This window comes from Ambystoma mexicanum, chromosome 4p (genome assembly GCF_040938575.1).
Source record: "Ambystoma mexicanum isolate Mex_15411 chromosome 4p, UKY_AmexF1_1, whole genome shotgun sequence".
NCBI classification, from domain to species: Eukaryota; Metazoa; Chordata; class Amphibia; order Caudata; family Ambystomatidae; genus Ambystoma; species Ambystoma mexicanum.
In genome coordinates this window covers 132,887,859-132,909,815 of record NC_090927.1, presented here as the reverse complement: position 1 = coordinate 132,909,815, position 21,957 = coordinate 132,887,859, and the positions used below count along the sequence as shown (strand labels likewise).

General features: G+C 45.2%; 1 protein-coding gene across 6 annotated transcripts in view; it reads left to right on the top strand.

Moving 5' to 3' along the window:
• The window catches only part of DTNB (dystrobrevin beta), a 1,559,893-nt gene that overhangs the window by 196,424 nt on the left and 1,341,512 nt on the right, over positions 1-21,957 (top strand). The window lies entirely within an intron of this gene.

The following is a 21,957-nucleotide window of genomic DNA, read 5'->3' as shown; positions in this document are numbered from 1 at the left end:
GACATCTTCAGGTTTCTCACAAATATTAATAGGAAGTATATGTATCAGAGAATAGTTGCATAGAAAAACAATATTAATGTAAAACACATTTGAAATAAAATCCTCCTATGTGTAGACGTGGTACTGTGGGTTTCTAGCATATTCATGCTCTGGTGCTTGCATGTATTTAGTGACACTGTACTAATTTAGAATGCAGAGTGTAAAGGTTCATCTGCTCAACATTTAAATGGTGCCATGTCATTTCAATGCCAATAATTACTTTGAAGTAATTTACTTTGGAGTAATTACTTCGAAACGGTCGTTTTTTATTGGGTAGGTCTCTCTCATGGCCCCCCTTTCCGCGACAATACTGCCCTTACACCAGGCCCTTTCCCACTCCCTTTTCCCCCCTTTACCCATAACCCCTTATATTATTTTAAGTATTTTTGAAGTAATTGGTAAATTACTTTGAAGGGATTACTGGCGTTGTGAGTATGGGATAACCATTTAAATATAGTTTTATGGTTTTCTAATAAAGGAATACATACCCCTCCCACTTTACTTCACTGATTGGGTCCAACTGTTGCAGGGTCGTCCTCCTACAATCCAATGTTATTAATGAGGAGTTGATGTCATTTTCTATGGCTTAATTTTCTATGGAAATGGAAGTGACACCGATACGCTCCCTTGCGTCCCCAATCTTTGTTTTTTAAATATCTACTGCTTTCACAGGTTGCACATTATTAATCAATCATGGAGATGTGGAAATGTTCAACCTTCCATAAATCTGGTGTCCGACTACACCTATGAATACCCACAGGCTCCCATTTGACTGGCTTTGGAATTACAAAGAGCTACACTTTATCCACACTGAAATTTTATCTTTTCCCATTTAAAACAAACCTGGTTTGATTTTGAATATAGTGCAAAAGCAAAGTGCAGCTCCCACTTTAAATGCTCAAGCATTCTATTTGCAATATGCCCCACCACCCACCCCCTAGTGGAAGGCCTTCCCAAACAACCTGATCCTGAGACTTAGCAGAGAAATAATTCTGGTGGGCCTCCGTCTAATTACATTTGGGAATTTGTATACATACGTTTGGATAATTCTTTAAGGCACAGATCCAGTAAAGAGCAAAGGCCCTTATGTGTTTCCAGAGAAATACCAGTCAGCTGGCCCCTCTCTACTCTAGGATAGATGGTCTGTCTCGGGTAAATCTGCTTCAGGCACCCTCATGAATATGTCCCCTTTTATCTTAAGGTATTATCCAAGATCAGCACTCATCCATTTGTTCCCAGGGGCTCCCCTTCTTTGCAACCTTCATAATCCTAGCTTTCCTGTTTTCCCTCTTAAGTTTCTACTTATAAAATGGAAATTATTCCTACACTAGGTCATCGTGACCTCACACCTTTTGTTTGGGCAAATCTTTCATTTGGCATGCTTAACAGGCAGAGGATCCCAGAGAAGATATCCCTTAAGTTTCATAGCCTTATCATATTTGTGACAGGGAGGAGTTGAATGCTATGGACACTATTGAATTCAAAATCATATTTGATTCCATATCTCATCGTACCAACATGAACCATCATCGAAATATGGATTTGACTTCCCATGATCCTTACAAATGCTGGGATATGTATCAAGAATGTTTTCGATTAAATATGATTTATTGATTCATATTTATAAAGTTATCAATAAATAGGATGTCAGATTTGGTCTCATTTTGTAGAACACCTTCCCTTTTAATTCTTAAGTTATGTAGTTACATCGAACATCATTTATTTTTGTCATTTAAAGTTTATTGAATCATATACAACAATGTACCCAGTACAATAATATTGACACCATCACATGTCAGAGTTTAAGTATTGCAATTTCCTCTTTTTAGTAAGATCACATCTGATGATAGCATCTCGCTGGTACAGTGTGAGTCCATATCTATCAGGTTTTCCAACAGTTTAAACAAATCATATCCAAAAGCAAAAACCTGATAAAAAGTAAAACAAAACAAATTAATAAAATACATTGAGAGTAATCGTTCATGAGTACAAAGTGAGGCGTGGCTTGCAGATTACAACACATGCAGGACACAAGTAAAGCAGCTTATTCCGCTCATTACAATAGTGAAAAGGAGGACATCTCGTGTGGCCTATGGTGAATGTTGGGGTTCTCAGAATCACAAACGTAATCGGTGGGGCCAAATCTGCTAGAAATTGCAACATTTCTCCCCTCATTGCTCCATCAATTTTGGACATAGCAGCCACATACCACATTCTAGCCCACCATTCCTTTATACCCGGCATGACTTGCGATTTCCAGTGTTGTGAAATTACTAAACGTGCCGCTACCAGGAAAAGGGTAATCAGCCTGGAGCTTCTGGCATTCAACTTGTAATATCCCTGAGTGTCTTCATTTCCCAGGAGTAAAACCAAGGGGTCCATCTCCAATTCAAATCCACATATTTCTCTAATTTGAGAGACCACTGCCTAACAAAATGTTTGATCATGAGGACATTTGTCACCACATATGAAAAAAAGATCCTGAGGGTGCGCTGTACCTCCGGCAGCAAGGGGAGAGAGTCGGGGTGATTTTATGCATCCGTTCCAGAGTAAGGTACCATCAACACAACAGCTTAAAACTATTTTCTCTAAAATGAACAGCTTGTGTTGGCTCTCGTCCAAATGTTGAACCATGTGAGATCATCTATAGTTCTCCCTACATCTTCCTCCCACATGCACATATAAGTCTGCAGGGATTTACACCTGGATCTATTTAACACCTTATAAAGAGCTGCCAGCTAGGCTCTAACAGAATCACCAATAAACAAATCTTTGAAAAGAGTAGTCTTCCGTTTCCCCAGGGGTGCCACTTGTGGTTAAGTCGTCCAGTGGCAAAGTTGTAAACACTCAAACATATCCCTTTCCCCTACCATATAAGCCTGCCTGCGCTCTTCAAACATGAGAGGATGATTGTCCCTGTACAACTGGCCCAATGTGTGTCAGCCCTCCTCTTTCCAAAGAATAAAACAACCCCTATCCATCCCCAGGGGCGTGGGGGAAATCCCTATTGTCCCAGAGAACTGTTCTAGGCGAGGGAAACATCGTCAACAGCATATCTGCGTGCAGCTTTGTCCCAATATTCTAACGTTGTTCTGGAAGTTAAGAGACCCTGCTCACCTCTCTTACGGACCTTCAGAGAAATCCAATACGGTTTGTGTAAAGGGGTTCCCATAACTCTCTGTTTGATATTCACCCAATGTTTAATTTTATGTGCATGTGACTCCATCTGACTCCCCTCAACTGGCACCAGATTGGCCGAATATATAGATAGTTTCTGATATCTGCCACTGCTAGACCCCCTACACCTTTGGATGCCATCAATGTACGTCTAGCTACTCTTGGCCTCTTTCAGGACCATATAAACCTAAATATCTGTGATTGTAATTCCTTCAGGGCCGTTCTCGTAACCTTAATCGGCAAAGCCTGGAACACCTACAGTAAGTGTGGCAATAGGGTTATCTTTATAGCTGTTATCCTCCCCAACCAAGAGATTTCTGAATCCCCCCCCATCGTGCTAAATCCTGTTTGGCCCTAGGGAAATGCAATATAATATTGGCCGTATAAAGATCTGCATATCTTGCTGTCAATAACACTCCTAGATATTTCACTGTCTGCAAAGCCCATGAAAAAGGAAAAGCCCCCTTCAAATGCGCAACCACTCCTGGTGGCTCTGAAATATTAAGTATCGTTGATTTTGTTAAGTTAATTATAAGACACGAAACCGCACGGAATCGTTCCGAAAATGAAACATGTGGTAACGTTGTTCTGGAATCTTGCATGTAGAAGAGGTTGTCTACGTAAATGCTAATTTATGATGGTGACCCGCTATATCCAGCCCCTTAATATTACTTTTCCCATATAAGTGTACCATACAGGCTAAGGGTTATATAGACAGGGCGTACAATAATGGGCAGAGCCGACATCCCTGACTGTTTCTTCTGTACCTGCGCACCGGATAAGAAAGAATCCCATTCACTTTAATCCTCGTAGACGGTAATACGAAGTTGGCTAGTAACAACCTGTGGAAACACTGGCCCAGTCGGAACCCTTCCAATACGATAAATAGGAACAATCAACGCAGTCAACCGCTTTCACTGCGTTAATTGAGAGCAAAGCCATGGCTTGTTTATATTTCTGTGCCGAGGCCGAAATATCAATCGTACAACGAATATTATCATATGCTAGGTGTCCTGGCATAAAACCTGTATGGTCCGCTGTTACCAATTCTGGTAGGATTACGGCCAGTCTTGTGGCCAACATTTTTGAGTAAATTCGAGAGTCATAATTGAGAACTGCGATTGGCCGAAAGGATGAGCTCACGGTGGGGTCTTTATCCGGGTTCCCGAGTAGAGTCAGGGTTGACTCCCCCATAGAAGGTGTGATTGATCCCTTCTCACCAAAAGAGTTACCATACAGGGGGAAAGGATTGCCGAGAACGTTTTATAGAAGGTGGCCGTAAAGGCGCCAGGACCTGGTGCTTTATTGCCCTAAGAGATTGAATGGGATATGCTACTTCTAGGGAGTGCCTCTGAGCTGTAACTTGGGGAAGCTGGGCTTCCCGGATGAAGTCTCTTGTAGTGGGCCAGCGGATGAGTCCGCTGCAAACCGCTCAGAATAGTATTGGGATAGAATTCGTATTTTCTCAGATTCAGCACTATGCAATACCCCTCCACTATCTTGTAAAGCCCCTATAACAATACTGTTCTGCTGCAATTGGAGTTTGTAAACCAGCATCCGAGACGCCTTATTGAACGTACTAAAGTAGAAGTGCTTCATACGAAGCAACTTATGTGAAATATCGGCCGCACACAGTGCCTTCAACTCGGTCATGGCCCCATCTCGCTTGTATTGGGATTCCCATTTGGCTACCCTTTCCTCAGCTCGGACTTCCTGAGTGAACAGTACCTTTTTTCGGGCTGAGGCTATACTAATCCGTTCCCCCACTCAAAATGGGTTAAAGAGCCTCCCATACCCCTGAGATCGACACCTAACCTGTGAGATTCTCCTGAAAATACTGTGTGATGCTTTCCATAATGTCAGAGCATATCCTGGATCCGCTAATAGCGAATCATTCAACCTCCATCTCATGGTCTTTCGACCTCCCAGATCATAACCATCCAAGCGAACAGTAATAGGGGAGTGATCTGATACCAGTGCTACCTCCATAGTGGCTGATGGAATCCCTGGTAAATAAAGAATGAGACTCCAAAAAATAATCAATTCTGGAGTAAGTAGGAAGTATGAAGGCTCTGCCATGCATCAATCAGATTCATGTCGGCTATGTTTCAGTGGAACTGCTCTTGCCATCCATTGGAAGTCTCAGGGCCAGACCTATCCAGGCTGCCATCTAGCACTAGATTAAAATCCCCGCCCATTATCCGCTCCCCCTGTTGGAATTGTGCGATTTGAGGAAACAAATGGGTATAGAACTGATGCTGATGCTGATGTTGATTGGGACCATACACCGACACCACTGTGAGATCACTACCCGCTGTATGTAAAATTACCACTATATATCTGCCCTGGGTATCTCTTACCACCCTCACTTGTTCAAAATGTAGAGTCTTATCTATCAAGATGGCCACTCCTACTTTCTTAGTTGATGAGGAGGCAAAATACTGATGCAGGAACCAACGTGATCTCGATCTCATAGCGTCTTGTTGCAAAAGATGAGTCTCTTGAAGCAGGCCAATGTCTGCTTTGAGATCTATGGTCTATTAATTTGGAGAGAACACTTTTCCTTTTTCAGTGGGAGTTTAGCCCCTGGGAATTTATGGAAACAAAATTGATATCAGCCATAGTGGTGGTATAGGTAAGTCCCAAACACAGCTGGTAGCCGGGCTCGCCACTTCAAATCCTCCCCCATAGGCAAGAACCCACACAACATTATGGCCCCGCAATACCCTCCTCCCTCAGGTGGATATCATACAATGTTCCTGCTCTCAGCCGTATAACACCTTCCATAACAATATTGGATGTATAACGAAACACCAAAAAGGAAAAAGAGCGGAAAAATAAAAACAGAATAACCATGTGCAGGGTAAACATCACGCAATCTGCCTGAAAAAGGGCATGTACTCCTAATGCTTCTGTAAGTATGAATGATTGCAAATTAAAAAGCTTACTGCAGCCTCTACGATTATTTTCACTAGCACCCAGCTACTTAACATCATAGTCCCAAAGTGTTCAACAACCCAAGTTCACCATGGGGCTCCTGTGAGAGCCAAAATTGACTTAGTTCATCAACCTCACTGTTCAGTCTGGACCCTCGGTATCCCTGCTCCTTTCCCTTTTGTTCATAGAGGGCCTCCTACGTTCTCAACATCGACTCTTCCTTGACTTTGATTGAGACCATTGGACTGCTGAGGTCTCAGGGGGCACTTTCATCTGGCAAGTGTATATCCGCCTCAGTGATCTTTAGGGTTTCCACCACCACCAGGAGAGATGTAAATTGGTGCTGGGTCCAGTCCATCTGGAACATGATTCGGAATGGATAACTCCACTTATAACGGATCCCCTTTTCCGAGAGCCAGTTGGTCAGTGGCCTCATTAGCCTGCGCCGTTGGATTGTACCTTGGCAAAGATCCTGAAACAGTTCCAGGGTTGATCCCTGGAACAATAGGTTCCCCATGGCTCTGGCCTTCTGGAAGATGAGGTCTTTTGTTTTGAAAAAGTGAACACGTACCTGGACATCCAGGAGAAGATTTTGTCTCATCTGAAAATTGGAGAACACCCTCTGTGTACAGTCCAATGTGAGATCCAACGCCTCGTCCCCAAGTATCTCCTGGAACAAAGCTCGTACGTACTTTTCTAGGTCTTGGTCCTGAATGTCTCTCGGGACACCTCTGATGCGCACATTGTTCCTGCAGGAGCGATTTTCCTGCTTTTCTTCCGCTATACGCAGGTAGGATTTCAGTGCCGCCACTCTTTGTTCGAGCTGGTCATGCTACTGTGTTTGGTCACAGAAGGCAGATTCCAAGTCATCTAGTTTAGACTCATTCTGCTGTACGGTACGAGTTAGTTCTTGAAAGGAGCTCTTAAAATCTTGCTGTTGTCACCATCTCCTTTTGCAGGGACTGAAACAGGCGCATGATGTTGGCTCTAATGCCAGTGATGCTGGCTTCGGATGTTGGAGCATGTCTCTGATGGAAGTCCCTTACTTTTCCTTGCCTTTTCCTGAGTTCGTCCTGCCCATAGATGAGTTCCTCCAGTGGGGGACGTAGAGAGCACTGCCTAGGTGGGATTGAGTGGAAGCTCCTCTCAGCCACTTTAGAACTGGTTAAGAGGTTCTTGAAACTCTCCTTGTCAAATGGGTCGTGATGTAAACAATTCTGCCGGAAGTCCTAGATAGGCTTCCACTAGTCATCTCACTTTGCTAGGTGGATCTCACCATTACACCTGGGCCACCACTCCCATGGACATATACGGATAGATGGATGACCAATACTGCCACGCTGTCATGATGCCTACCCCCGGAGCACCAGGCCAGGCCCAGCACCCCCGGGAGCAGGCATCATGCCTCCGGGTAAAAGCCCAGCGGCCCCTTATAGGGGCTCTTTGGACTCTGTCCTGGCGCCGTTGGTGCCAGGCTCATGTTGGACATCAGTCCTGGTGCCATAGAGCCAGGCTCATAAAGGAAGGTGTTTTGTGCACTTACCTGATGCAGACCATGCTGCAAGATTCAGGCCTCCCTGAGACCTGAAAGGGACTATTTTTTCATTGGGACTATTTTGCCACTCCGGCGTGGCCAGGGAAGGATACTTACCTGGAACTACTTTGGGAGCTATTTAAGCCACGCCCAGACAGTAGCTCACGCTTCGCGTTGTTCTGCATCCAAGCAGCTGAACGCTCACCGTGTCTGCTCCTGCATCTGGTCTCCAGCCATGCCCGCCTCGATCCTGGAACACCTGTAAGGAAAGAAGAGAAGAGAAAGGTGAAAACCAAGAATTTTATCAAACTTCTTACCTGCATCCGGAACCTTCACGCCAGCGTTCCTGAGAAAAGACTTCCATTTAAAAGCACCGCGTTGCTCGCTGCAGCGCCGCGCTTCACTCACCTGTCCTCGGGAGTTCTTCTGGCTCCACCGCGACTGTCTGCACCGGTCGCCACATCTCTGCGCCTAGGGGAGAGAAGAAGAGACAAAAGGTGAGCAGAAGGAACATATGAGGAAAGCCTAATTTTCCGCCATAACACTTACCGGTCTTCTGTTGGTGGACCATTCCTCATTTTGGGTCGGCGCCGCTTTGTTGGCAGGTACCGCACCCCGGCCCCTATGGGAAAAGGACAAAAGACATTACTGGGGGAATATAAAGACATTAAGAGGGATCGCCCCCATCGCTAACTCACCTGAGTTTACCATCGGCAATTCAATCCCTCAACGCATCGCCTTCATTCTGCACCTGAAATAAAGGACAGATCACAGGTTAGGAATGCAACAGAAAAGGAGGCTCAACAACTGAACTTTTGTAATCTTCATACTTACGGCGTTCCGCTCGGAAAAGTCAAGTGGATTTTGCCAGCGCCATTCTGAAAACCAGTGAAGTAACTGGACAAACACGCGCCCCTGCACCAGAAGCAGGATGGAGAGTTCATCCTTTCAAACCATAAGGTGAGCTTCAACCGGGGATTTCGGAGGAAGTTAGAGAAGAACGAAGGGGGGGAGGGGGGAGCAAGCACACTATTCTGCAGACTGTTAATCCCCTTTCTCATCTGCAAAAGGATATTCCTACTGGCCAGACAAGCAAGATTTGAGGGTCCTTTTCAGTCGGTGTTCCGAGTTCTGCGCATCATGCTCGAAGAGGCCACAGCAACCCAGACTAGACCAGCGCCTCCGTGGGAGTCAGGTGAGCGTTACAGAACGCGAAGCCTTCCTACAAATTCCCACCCAGGCGCTATGGAAACTTCTGAGACTGATCAGTTGGCCCAACTACTGGGGGAATTACGGGCCGAAGTACACGCTGCTCGTCAAGAGACTAATGCTCTCAGGAGGGAAGTGATTGTATCAAAGGAAAGAACTGATGACCTGGCTAGACAGTTTTTGCAAGGTCAAGCTGGACACACTCCTCTACCCGGTTCCGGGGGGAACCCCGCTCCTGTGGTTCCCAGTAACCCTGTGCAGATTAATCTACCTGGAAACATGCCGCTGGCCCCACCCGAACGCTTTGCTGGGGACCCCAAACGATTCGCCGTATTCATGAATCAGTGTTGTTTGCACTTCCTATGCAGACCTGGGGCCTTCCCTAAAGACCAGACCAAGGTAGCCTTTGTATTGTCATATCTCAGCGGCTGTGCTGCCGATTGGTCAGTTCCACTGGTTACTCAAGATGACCCGATTCTCCGTGATTTTCAAGGATTTCAAGCAAGCATGGAAAGGTTATTTGCTCGACACTCTCAGGGGCAGGCTCTTGATGACGAACTCCTATCCCTGCGACAGGGCAATCAGGACCTCCTATCCTACATTGCAACCTTTAATAGACTAATTGTGGAAACTGGGTGGCCAGAGGATAAAAGAATCACGTTATTTTATCGAGGTCTACGTGGAGAACTTAAAGATGTCCTGGCCCAAGTTGTAAATCCGCCCCAAGAATGCACAGAATATATAGACTTAGTGGTCCAATTGGATCACAGACTTCAAAACAGAAAAGCAGATCGGTCCAAGTTTGAGACCCGGGTGTTGGTCAAGACCCACTCTAACCCCAAGGGTGCTGATGTCTCTGAGCCTATGCAAATCGGAGGGGTTAAAGGACCTTTAACTCCAAAAGAACGTGAAAGAAGACGGCAGATGCAATTATGTCTTTATTGTGGGTCTTCTGGACACTTTCTACGAGATTGCCCGGCAAAACCGCCCAAGAAGGTGGTAGGAGCAGCTGATAAAAACCATGAAGACTCTGTTTCGGGAAACGACCACGCCCGACAAGCGTAGGGGTCCGCTTGCCGAGCTTGAAAACTAACTCTCAGACCTCGCATTTCATTGTGCCAATGGTCCTCGTAGATCCGGAACAGCCTAAGCGGTTTCATGCAATAAAGGCATACATCGATAGTGGGGCTATAGGAAATTATGTGGATCGTGAATTGGTCTCTAGGATTAACCTCCCTCTGCGTCCTAAAACCAGCAAAGATGTCATCACCACAGTCTATGGAACCGAAATTGCCTCTGGACCGGTAACACATTCCACTGCTGAGGTGACACTTATAGCTCCGGACGGCCATCGGGAGGCAGTTGTGTTTGATGTAATCAAGGCTCCACAGTTTCAGGTTATTCTCGGAATCCCTTGGTTAGAGACACATAATCCTCGAATTGATTGGCGAGCGAAGAGAATAACCTTCCCGGATTGTGCACAAACCTGCTACCCAGAAAATCTGAAGATCAGTCTAGCGTCTGTAACCTCTGTCTCCATGCAACTACCTCCGGAATACCAAGACTTTCAGGACGTCTTCCAAAAGGAACAGGCCAACACGTTACCTCCCCACAGATCATACGATTGCCAAATCGATCTGGTGCCCGGTGCACAACCCCCTTGTAGCAGGATTTATGCCCTTACTGAACCTGAGAATCTGCATTTGAGACAATATTTAGATCAATACCTAGCCAATGGTTTCATTCGCCCGTCAAAGTCTCCGGCATCCTCGGCTTTGTTCTTCGTGCCCAAAAAAGAAGGCGACCTTAGAACTTGTATCGACTACCACGCATTGAACCAGATAACTGTTAAAAACCGTTACCCTCTGCCTCTGATCCCTGAACTCCTTGACTAGGTGAAGGACGCTTGCGTATACACCAAGTTAGATCTCCGGGGGGCTTATCATCTGGTGCGAGTAAAAGAAGGCGACGAATGGAAAACGGCCTTCCGTACAAAATATGGATTATTCGAATACCAGGTGATGCCTTTCGGGTTGTGCAACGCGTCTGCTACCTTCCAATTCTTCATGAACGAGTCCTGCGGGAACTCATCGATGTTTGTGTTGTCGCATATATCGATGACATTCTTGTGTACTCCTCTTCGGAATCTGATCACAGAAAGCATGTCAGGGCCGTCCTTGAGAAACTGCGCCAGCACAAACTGTTTGCAAAGCTGGAAAAGTGCGTTTTCCATACCACCAAGGTTGAGTTTCTTGGATTCATCCTGACACCTAAAGGGGTCCGAATGGACTCACGAAAAGTGGATGCCATCCTCAAATGGCCATCACCTAGTTCGGTGAAAGGTGTCCAAAGCATGCTTGGTTTTGCTAATTTTTATCGCAGATTTATCCCGGAATTATCACGTGTGGTACAACCCATCACTGCACTCTTGCGAAAAAATAAACGCTTTGAATGGACCGAGGAAGCCGAACAGGCCTTTCAGGAATTGAAAGCTAAATTCACGTCCGCACCTATTTTGAAGCACCCGCGTCCCGATCTCCCTTATATAGTCGAAACCGACGCGTCCAGCTTAGCCATGGGAGCTGTCCTGTCTTAGAGAGACCATTAAGTCCGCCTTTAAGGCTTGGCGGCATTATCTTCTTAGCGCCAGGCATACCATCACCGTGATCACTGATCACCGAAACTTACAATATTTAAAAACTGCCAAGGCTCAATCGTCACGTCAGCTCCGATGGGCTTTGTTCTTTGCTGAGTTCGATTTTGTAATCACTTACCGCCCCGGCTGTAAGAATGGCAAAGCCGACGCGCTATCTCGAATAGGAATGGGAGAAATAGACACAAACTCAGAACCTGTGCCGATAATTCCCGAACAAAGAATTTTGGGGATAACCTCTTTACAAACCCTTGAAGACATTCAAGCACGGGTAAAACAACTCCTGGACTCTACAGCCTTGCAGGATTGGATCCAAAGGGGGTCTTACTTTTCGGTCAACGATGGCCTACCTTACTTCCAAGGACGCTTATGTCTGCCAGAAAAGGAATTGCAAGAACTGGTTATTTCCCGTCATCATGATACCCTGATGGAAGGACATCTTGGCATTGCCAAAACTGAGGAAAAAATTAAACGACAATTCTGGTGGCCTTCCTGGCGAAAGGATATTAAATCTTTCGTGATGTCCTGTGGAGTTTGCGCCCAAAACAAAGGCCAAAAGACAAAACCCGCCGGTCTTCTTCAGCCTTTAGACATTCCACCAGCACCTTGGCACACCTTGTCACTAGATTTTATCACGGACCTGCCCCCTTGTAATGGATACAATACTATTCTGGTTGTGGTGGATTTATTTTCCAAGATGGCCCATTTTATTCCGTTGAAAGGATTACCTTCAGCTTCTGTCCTAGCCAAGGAATTCCTCGAAAATATCATCTGTTTGCATGGATTCCCGTCCATACTAGTCTCCGACCGGGGAAGCCAGTTTATTTCACATTTTTGGAGAAAGTGTTGTCAATTGGCACAAATCGACGTAAGACTCTCAACCAGCCACCACCCACAGACCGATGGTCAGAAGGAGAGAACGAACCAGACCCTTGAACAATACCTACGATGTATGTTGCACCAATCGAAGGGTAATTGGAAGGATATTTTATGGGTGGCCGAATATGCATACAATAACTCGGTACACTCTGGAACTGGACAAAGCCCCTTTTATACCCTATATGGACATCACCCGCGTACTTCAGACCTGGACTCACCTCTGAGCCTTGAAATGCTCGCAGTGGACCATTTGCATTCCACGATAACTCAAGCCTTCAAGGATGCAACTGCACATTTGCAACAAGCGAAAGGGAAATACAAAAAGAATGCGGATCTGCATCGGAGTGAGGCGCCTCCATACCAAATAGGGGATCAAGTATGGTTGGCTACAAAACACTTATTGCTCAAGGGACCTCAAACTTTTAATCCAAGGTATTTGGGCCCTTACTCGATGAAAGCTATAATTAACCCAGTGGCAGTCAAGCTCGATCTACCAGCTAACATGCGGATTCACCCTGTTTTTCATGTGTCACTTTGGAAACCAGTGCAACCAGGAACCAGATTAATAAAGCCACCAGAACCAGTCCAGATAGATGGGGAGCCTGAATTCCAGGTGAAGAACATTTTGGATTCTAAGATCTCAAAATCAAAACTTTTCTATCTAATTGATTGGAAAGGGTACGGGCCTCAGGAAAGGTCTTGGGAACCCAGCGACCACGTACATGCACCTCGGCTGGTAAAAAGATTCCATCGGAATTTCCCAAACAAACCGAAACCTCCAGAGGGAACGACCTTGGGAGGGGCCTTGGGGGGGAGTGCTGTCATTATGCCTACCCCCGGAGCACCAGGCCAGGCCCAGCACCCCTGGGAGCAGGCATCATGCCCCCGGGTAAAAGCCCAGCGGCCCCTTATAGGGGCTCTTTGGACTCTGTCCTGGCGCCATTGGCGCCAGGCTCATGTTGGACATCAGTCCTGGCGCCATAGGCGCCAGGCTCATAAAGGAATGTGTTTTGTGCACTTACCTGATGCAGACCATGCTGCAAGATTCAGGCCTCCCTGAGACCTGAAAGGGACTATTTTTTCATTGGGACTATTTTGCCACTCGGGCGTGGCCAGGGAAGGATACTTACCTGGAACTACTTTGGGGGCTATTTAAGCCACGCCCAGACAGTAGCTCACGCTTCGCGTTGTTCTGCATCCAAGCAGCTGAACGCTCATCGTGTCTTCTCCTGCATCTGGTCTCCAGCCACGCCCGCCTCGATCCTGGAACACCTGTAAGGAAAGAAGAGAAGAGAAAGGTGAAAACCAAGAATTTTATCAAACTTCTTACCTGCATCCGGAACCTTCACGCCAGCGTTCCTGAGAAAAGACTTTCATTTAAAAGCACCGCGTTGCTCTCTGCAGCGCCGCCGTTCACTCACCTGTCCTCGGGAGTTCTTCTGGCTCCACCGCGACTGTCTGCACCGGTCGCCACATCTCTGCGCCTAGGGGAGAGAAGAAGAGACAAAAGGTGAGCAGAAGGAACATATGAGGAAAGCCTAATTTTCCGCCATAACACTTACCGGTCTTCTGTTGGTGGACCATTCCTCATTTCGGGTCGGCGCCGCTTCGTTGGCAGGTACCGCACCCCGGCCCCTATGGGGAAAGGACAAAAGACATTACTGGGGGAATATAAAGACATTAAGAGGGATCGCCCCCATCGCTAACTCACCTGAGTTTACCATCGGCAATTCAATCTCTCAACGCATCGCCTTCATTCTGCACCTGAAATAAAGGACAGATCACAGGTTAGGAAGGCAACAGAAAAGGAGGCTCAACAACTGAACTTTTGTAATCTTCATACTTACTGCGTTCCGCTCGGAAAGGTCAAGTGGATTTTGCCAGCGCCATTCTGAAAACCAGTGAAGTAACTGGACAAACACGCGCCCCTGCACCAGAAGCAGGATGGAGAGTTCATCCTTTCAAACCATAAGGTGAGCTTCAACCGGGGATTTCGGAGGAAGTTAGAGAAGAACGAAGGGGGGAAGAGGGGCGCAAGCACACTATTCTGCAGACTGTTAATCCCCTTTCTCATCTGCAGAAGGATATTCCTACTGGCCAGACAAGCAAGATTCGAGGGTCCTGTTCAGTCGGTGTTCCGAGTTCTGCGCATCACGCTCGAAGAGGCCACAGCAACCCAGACTAGACCAGCGCCTCCGTGGGAGTCAGGTGAGCGTTACACACTGGCAGGTTGGGGCAGTCTCATGTGGCCCAGTGCATACACAGTCCAGTTAAAATATTGCTGCTTTCCCAGGTCCCAGATTAATAAGGGAGGTCGCAATCAAACCCCCAGAGATGTCAGGCAGTTCAGAGCACTCAGTCAATAATCCAGTCAGCCGGGCCAGTAATGCACTGAGCCCCATTAGCTGACACAATCACATACACAAAGGTTGGCTATAGAATTACCCCATAACACTAGTATACTAGGCCGCTGCACTGCATAGCCCGCCAGCCCGCCTGCCTGCCAAAGTGGCCTGACTGCATGTCGCAGCATCTGAACAGCACCGGCATCCAAGAAGAGGGATGGGGAAAAGGAGGCGCCTTAGCCTCGCCTCGTTCCACGGTGCTTTGTGAGCACAGTTTACCCAGGGTACCTGCTATATTGCCGTGGATCACAACGGCCTCTGATTCGCTCCTGGGCGCTGAGCTCCACGGCTTTTAGGGGCTGGAACCTCTCCCGTTGCCGGGTGCTGCTCCCTAGTTGCGGCGTACCTCTAGGCTGACAGCTAGGTTCATTATCCAGATGCCCTCGGTGCTCCGCACCCAATGCCGCTCTGAATGGGGTCCGCCATCTTGTTTTTCCACGGCGGTCTCGGCCGCAGATCAGGTCGGGACGAAAACCAGATTTATATGAAGTTCCACAGGTCTAGCAGGGCCAGCATTACATGGATGGCATCGTCTGACGTCGTATTCTATCCATTGTAGCCTCGCATGGTGGCTAAGAAAGCTGCAGCAGACTGACAAAGCATTGAAGGGTTGCAGATCCACAGGGTTAGGCCTCCATTAACTACTAGCCAGACCCCGTCTCCTCCTCGAACATCATTTTTAAATGCATTTCTGGCGCAAACTTTTAATTCATTTTTATTTCCTTGAATTATGAAACCTTGTGCTAGCATCATGAGTCTCATGAGTCTTGCCAAAAGCTCTCCAAGGCTCCTTTGTCTGATCTTCAATTAACTGCCTATCGGGTGGACTTTATTATCGAGCTGATGTTAAAAGATGGCACTTTAAGTGCATTTCAGCCCTTTGAATCTGGGCCTGGAAATAACACCGTCCTAGCATGTGAATTCATTTAGGATTATATCACTCCAAGGACCGAACTTGAGGCCTATTTGGAAAGTTACATGTGTATTCCCTTAAAGGAATGGTTCGGTCAAAAATCTTTATTGTCCCTACGTGTCGGCCATGTGTTTTCAAGCCTAAGTCGCTCGATTTTAGAAAAATTTCCTATGGACCTTACCCGAGTTTTCGTCCATTAAACGCACGCGAAAACACGCACCAGGGCGCTGCCATTTTGTGATAATCCTATCACTTGCTGCATCGCCCTGGCTGACCTGCTTTTGCGGCACTAAATCATATCCCCCGCCCCTGAGCCTGACATTATCAAAACATTCTTATTCCCCGCCTCTCTCCGTGACGTTACTGTGCTGCGTAGGCAAACGCGCCCAGTCGTCTTCTACGCGACTGCACACAGAACCCGGAAACCAACACAGATCAACTCACAACACAGCGTGCCACAATTCGGAATATGAAACTGTACTTTAAAATCAAACAGCAATACGGTACATTTGGTAAAGTACATTTATTTGACATTAAATGTTTAGAGAATATTCAGCAATTGGCATATTAAATCGGAATGGAATTTTTTTTCTTTTCTCTCGATCCGCAAATCCGTAAAAGTTTATCGTGAGTCATGCGCTGTTCCTTTATGGTACACAGGGTGTTGGTTTTCGTTAAAAGAAGCACTTTGGACGCACGGTGAACCGCAAGGCTGTTCCATCAACTAGGCACTAGACCACCGTAAAGGTCGATATGTTGCTTTTAGCCGCTAGTACCGCGTAAGGGCATATGGCTCCTTGGCGATCGTCCCATAAGATGGTCAATGTAGTGCAGTTGTTTACAAGAAGCTGCAGCTGGCGGTTGAAGAAGCTGTCTGCCGGGGTCTGGAATAGGTGGCAGTGGCAATATGGTAGGATGTACCTGTTTAGAAAACATAAAAATTGAAATTAGTCTCACCAGCCGATCTTTATTACTATTATTCATTTTATTTATTACGGGCAAGCTGAAACTATTTGCTTGCGAGGATAGTGCAATGGAGTATGTTCGGCTCTAAAAGCAATGCGAAAACTAACGAAATAAATCGAGGGTAACACACAAACAAATGTTTTTTTTTTACTGTTGAACCACTGAGAAACGACTGTTTGTCTACATGCGTGTCGAATGGGCACATGCATGCCCATGTGCCCAGTAGAAAGACGATATCACTAATGTTGTACTTGCTATTCATTCATTCATTCATTCCGGTATAAAAGCGTCTAAAGAGTTACTTACATTATATTTGCCATTTCCATTGTATCTCTGCGTAATGCAGTCCGTAAATCCCACTGTGTTCGTGCCAACGATTTTTAATATACTGAACTAACATGAAACTCGGTTTAGTTTCAGAATTTTCAGCCTTATCGTCTCTTACGTTATTTCCCACCTCCTTCAAATGAAGTCCTTTCGGCATGGTCCCTATCTCTCAAGGTCAAAAAACAATAGAACCTTATACTGCCAGTGCGATTTGCGGGCCTCTTCAGCCCGCAAGCATAAACTCAAAGCCACTGACCTTCACTCTGCATGAGCGTACATTCTTACTTTGCAACCTCCCGTGTAAAGCCATCTGTGAGAACTTGAATTTTGGACTCCATATTTCTACGAGGCCTCAATGTGCAAATGCGAACTGGCTTCTCTCCCATCTGCAAAGCCTCGCTTGGCGCGTTCTAAGGCCCCCAATTTTGTCCTCGTTGTCCGCGAGTTTTGCAGCCCTAGAGAACCATAACTATGGAGACATTTACTTTTTGGGGGAAGGTCAGGGAAAGTATAAGTACCCGAGGAGTTGAGTTGAAAGTGAGATTTATTGTTTATTTGTTTTATAAGTTGCAATACGCAAGCCTCCCCTCGGTTAACAGTGCGCAGCATTTACATGAGATTGCGAAACTTAGTTACAGCAACAAAAATATATGCATACACATATTCACAAGGTCAGCGATATGAGGTGAATAGAGAGAGAAGTCAAAGATGACACCCATGTTGTTCGCCACCCAAGATGGTGAATGGAGGGTTTAGGGTTAGCATACTTTGTATGCACACTGTACAATAAAATTATTTTCAAAAAGACAATCAGATTACAATTATTTATTTAAAACGGGATTTGAACTTCTCAACGAGCTCTGCTTTGGGTGGACATGGCACAGTGGCAATGTTTGGTGGCAATGCATCAGTGCTCTGCACAGAAACGCTCAAAATTCCATATCTGTGCTTCTCTAGTACACTAACAATAAGGCCTTTAACAAAGTCGAACTCCATTTGCTCATATACTGGTTTTACCCCCCATTTCTTGGTTCTTTTTCCAAAGGTCGTAGTGTAGCGAGGCATCCCTACATTTCCCATAGTCCTAGACTGTTCACGGCCCACATTCTCGTTATGGGCCAAGACCGCTAGTAGAGTCCTATGTGTCATGCCCTGTAAGCTGAAATGCAATTGCTTTGGCCTGTACTTTAGGCACATATTGTGGAACACCTCCAATTCTCCTGTGTGACAGAATTCTGTCAGTCCCCTCAAATCTCTTGACAGAGTTTTATCAAAAACAATCTTCTCAATGGCTTTGTGTGTAGGTGAAGATGCAATAAACCACTTCTTCTTCCGTGCCTCCTCTGTGGACAAAGGGCCATGTTCACATTGGTGGAAATGTTGGTTTTCTGTCCAGCGGTGAACGTTGGTACAGTGGTGCATCAGTGACCGCCATTTTCCAAGTAGGATTTCCACTGACCCTTCACAAGTTTTGGAGCTCCACCAAAGATGGTTGCTGATAGACTGGGACCACTGTGAAATACTTTCAAAACCTTTTTTTTCCCTGCAGCCGAGATTTTCTTATTAATTGATTTAGCAAGATGCCATACGTCAAATTGATGTTTAATATGTGGGAACTGCTCTCTCATTGTCTTGGCAATTGAAAAGTGTCTGTCCGTGGCTATGAGGTCGATGTGCATTCCCCTTGATTGTAGATATTGCAATGATTTTATAAATCCTAGTTTCTCCATGGCCACTGAGGATTTACATTGGGACACCTGCACGACCACCGCACTAACAATTTTCTTACTATCCATGTCCTGAAAGTGGTAGGTGCAGTACTTGGCAGAAAATCCAGGGCTGTCGCACTGTCCATCGCCGGCTAGCCTGAATCGTTTCCCTTCGAATGTACTTGCTAGAGACAATTGTTCAATTTTCCAAGCATCACTAATGGCCGGAACCAGATAATCATGTTGGTATTTGTAGTACTGTGTTTTAGAAATGAAATGGAGTCCCACAAACTGAAAGAAAGACTCTAATTTTCTAAAACTGGACCCACTAAAAAGTGAGGCAGCTGCACACAGTAGATTGCCTGTTGGCAGCTTCCCCAGCATCGGTTGTGCAGACCATGAGAATGCATGATTAAATCTACAGGCTGCATGTATTTTGACGTTACTGCCTTGTTTTTGACGAGTCACATGAATCAATGGCTCCTCAAATACTTCCCCTCCAACTGAATGCCCACATTTCAGCATACGTATAATATCCATCAAACAACTGTCGAATACTATGTATTTGCCTACTTTCATTTCATACTTTCTGTCATCCGGCGTGAAAGTTGTTTCGGACTGTGCCGTTGAGGACAAATCAAGAAATTCAAAAGAAATATCGCTGATATCAAGTTCTGATGCGTCGTTGGGTGCTGCTGCTGGTTCATTCTCTGTCATTTCAACATCTGTTACTTCAGCATTGATGGGAGAACACAACATTGTCGACAGCTTTTTGGGTGGCATTTTTTTGGCGGGTGTAGATTGTGTGAATTGATCTGCGACTACTTCAGAGCTATCTTCAATACATTCAGTATCATCTTCTTTTGGTGGTGCAGTCGAACTGTAGCAATGGTCCAATACAACTTTACTGGATTCTCCGGACACATTCAATTCATGTTCTGGCCATTGGAAATGAGCATCCCGAGTCTCAACACGCCGCGTCTGAATTAATAGTTTGTCCATAGTGTAAATGGTCTGGCAAGCAACATCTCTCATTTGCTTCACTGTCTGTGTATGTATAGTTCGTACACCCACGGGTAACTACAGGACAGATTGGAAAAGGGATGTTAATTTTAAACACAATATAAAGTATAGTACAATTGACAGGAATAAAACATAATATAGTCCCCAACACAAAACAATTCCTAAAATTATGAACTGTTTGTAACTAACCTTATTTTTTTTTCTTTTCTTTGCAACTTTCTTGACTCGAACTTCAACATCTGCACGCTGTTGCTCCGATTCGTTTCTGCATGTCTTCCCTTCCTCTTGCGCTGCAACAACTATATTTTCTGGATCCGCATAGACAGCACAGAATGACGCTCCATCGACTCCCTGAAATATAGTACTTTCATTACTATGTATCACAATATTGAAAACATAAAACACACGTGTGGATGAACACACAGGTACATCTCAATAGCTAAACACGAATTAAACATTCTGTAGAACAATCAAACCACAAGTATTCGAGCTCTGATGATCTAGTTTGATGGAACTGTCAGTATCCATACCTCTGGCTCCGCATGGACTTCCATGAATGGTTGTATTGGAGAGGAGGCATCAGCAATTCCATGAAACACAGTACTTGCATTAGTATGGTTTTCAATATTGGAAACATAACACACACTTGGGGTCGACGGCACAGGTACATATAAAGAGATAACCACAAATGATGCATTGTATAAAAGAATCAAGGAATATCTAAATATGATCAGATTTCATCGACTTATTTCTCCGATTTCTTTACATCTTCATCACCTACAAGGGATGTTGTAATTGTTGAGGAAGCTCCGTCGTCTCCCTGAAACACAGTACTTGCATTAGTATGGTTTTCAATATTGGAAACATAACACACACTTGGGGTCGACGGCACAGGTTCATATAAAGTGATAACCACAAATGATGCATTGTCTAAAAGAATCAAGGAATATCTAAATATGATCAGATTTCATCGACTTATTTCTCCGATTTATTTACATCTGCATCATCTAAATGGGATGTTGTTATTGTAGTGGAAGCTCCGTCGTCTCCCTGAAACACAGTACTTGCGTTAATAGGGAAAAAAGTATAGCAAATGGAATCACGTTATATGATGACGCTCGATTGAGCTGTCAGTATCCATACCTCGTGCTGCCGAAGAATATGTAGGGATGTTGTAAATGTAGTGCACGCTTTTGAAAGCTGTTGCGCCGATTTGTATACGCAAGGTCCCGCTTCCACTTCCCCTGGAATTACTTGAATGTCAGGCTCTGCATCAAGTGCAGGGGTTGACGCTCCATCAACTGCCTGAAAGATAGTACTTGCATTAGTAAGGATTACAATATTTAAAACATAAAACACACTTGTGGTCGACCGCACAGGTACATATCAATGGCTAACCACGAATGAAACATTGTGTAGAACAATCAAATGACAAGTATTACAGCTCTGATGATCTAGTTTGATGGAGCTGTCAGTAGCCATACCTCGTGCTGCTGAAGAACATCTAGGGATGTTGTCAATGTGGTGGACGCTTCAGCATCTCCCTGAAAGACAGTACTTGCATTACTATGGATAACACTAATCATAACTGAAAACAAACACCAGTGGACGATAACTAAGGTGTACATCAATTTGAAAGTACTAACCAAACAGTCGGTAAAATAATTACACGATACAATAAAAATATTACTTGACATGCATAAAACAAGTCTGTAGCCGAATAGCCAAGTAAGATTACCTGATACGCGCTAGAAGTGGTTGATAACTGCGAGCACGTCACGGATGTAGAATGTTCTTGCTTCAGATTCAAGGGATAGTCAAGCAGTTGTAAAGGTAAATTATTGATTGAAAAATAAAATGCCAATATTAAATATTGCCATGTAAGGAGACAGAATACTTTAGAGTAATGCTATTGAAAATGCGCAATATAGCACAGATCCCTGTGCCCATATATAGATTTGGTTTGTGGGTTATGAAATCGAAAAAGAATATATTGATAAATGTCATTATTGAAAAAGCTATACACTCATATAAATGTCGAAAGTATTACAAGGGACACAACGCCTAAAATATCAATGAATCCATTCGGCTACCTACACACTACCGCAAGGCCTAAAGCTAAATCCGGACACTTGACTCACCAGTGGCGGAATGTGGACGAAAAGAGTGGGAATAGCGTTCGTGAG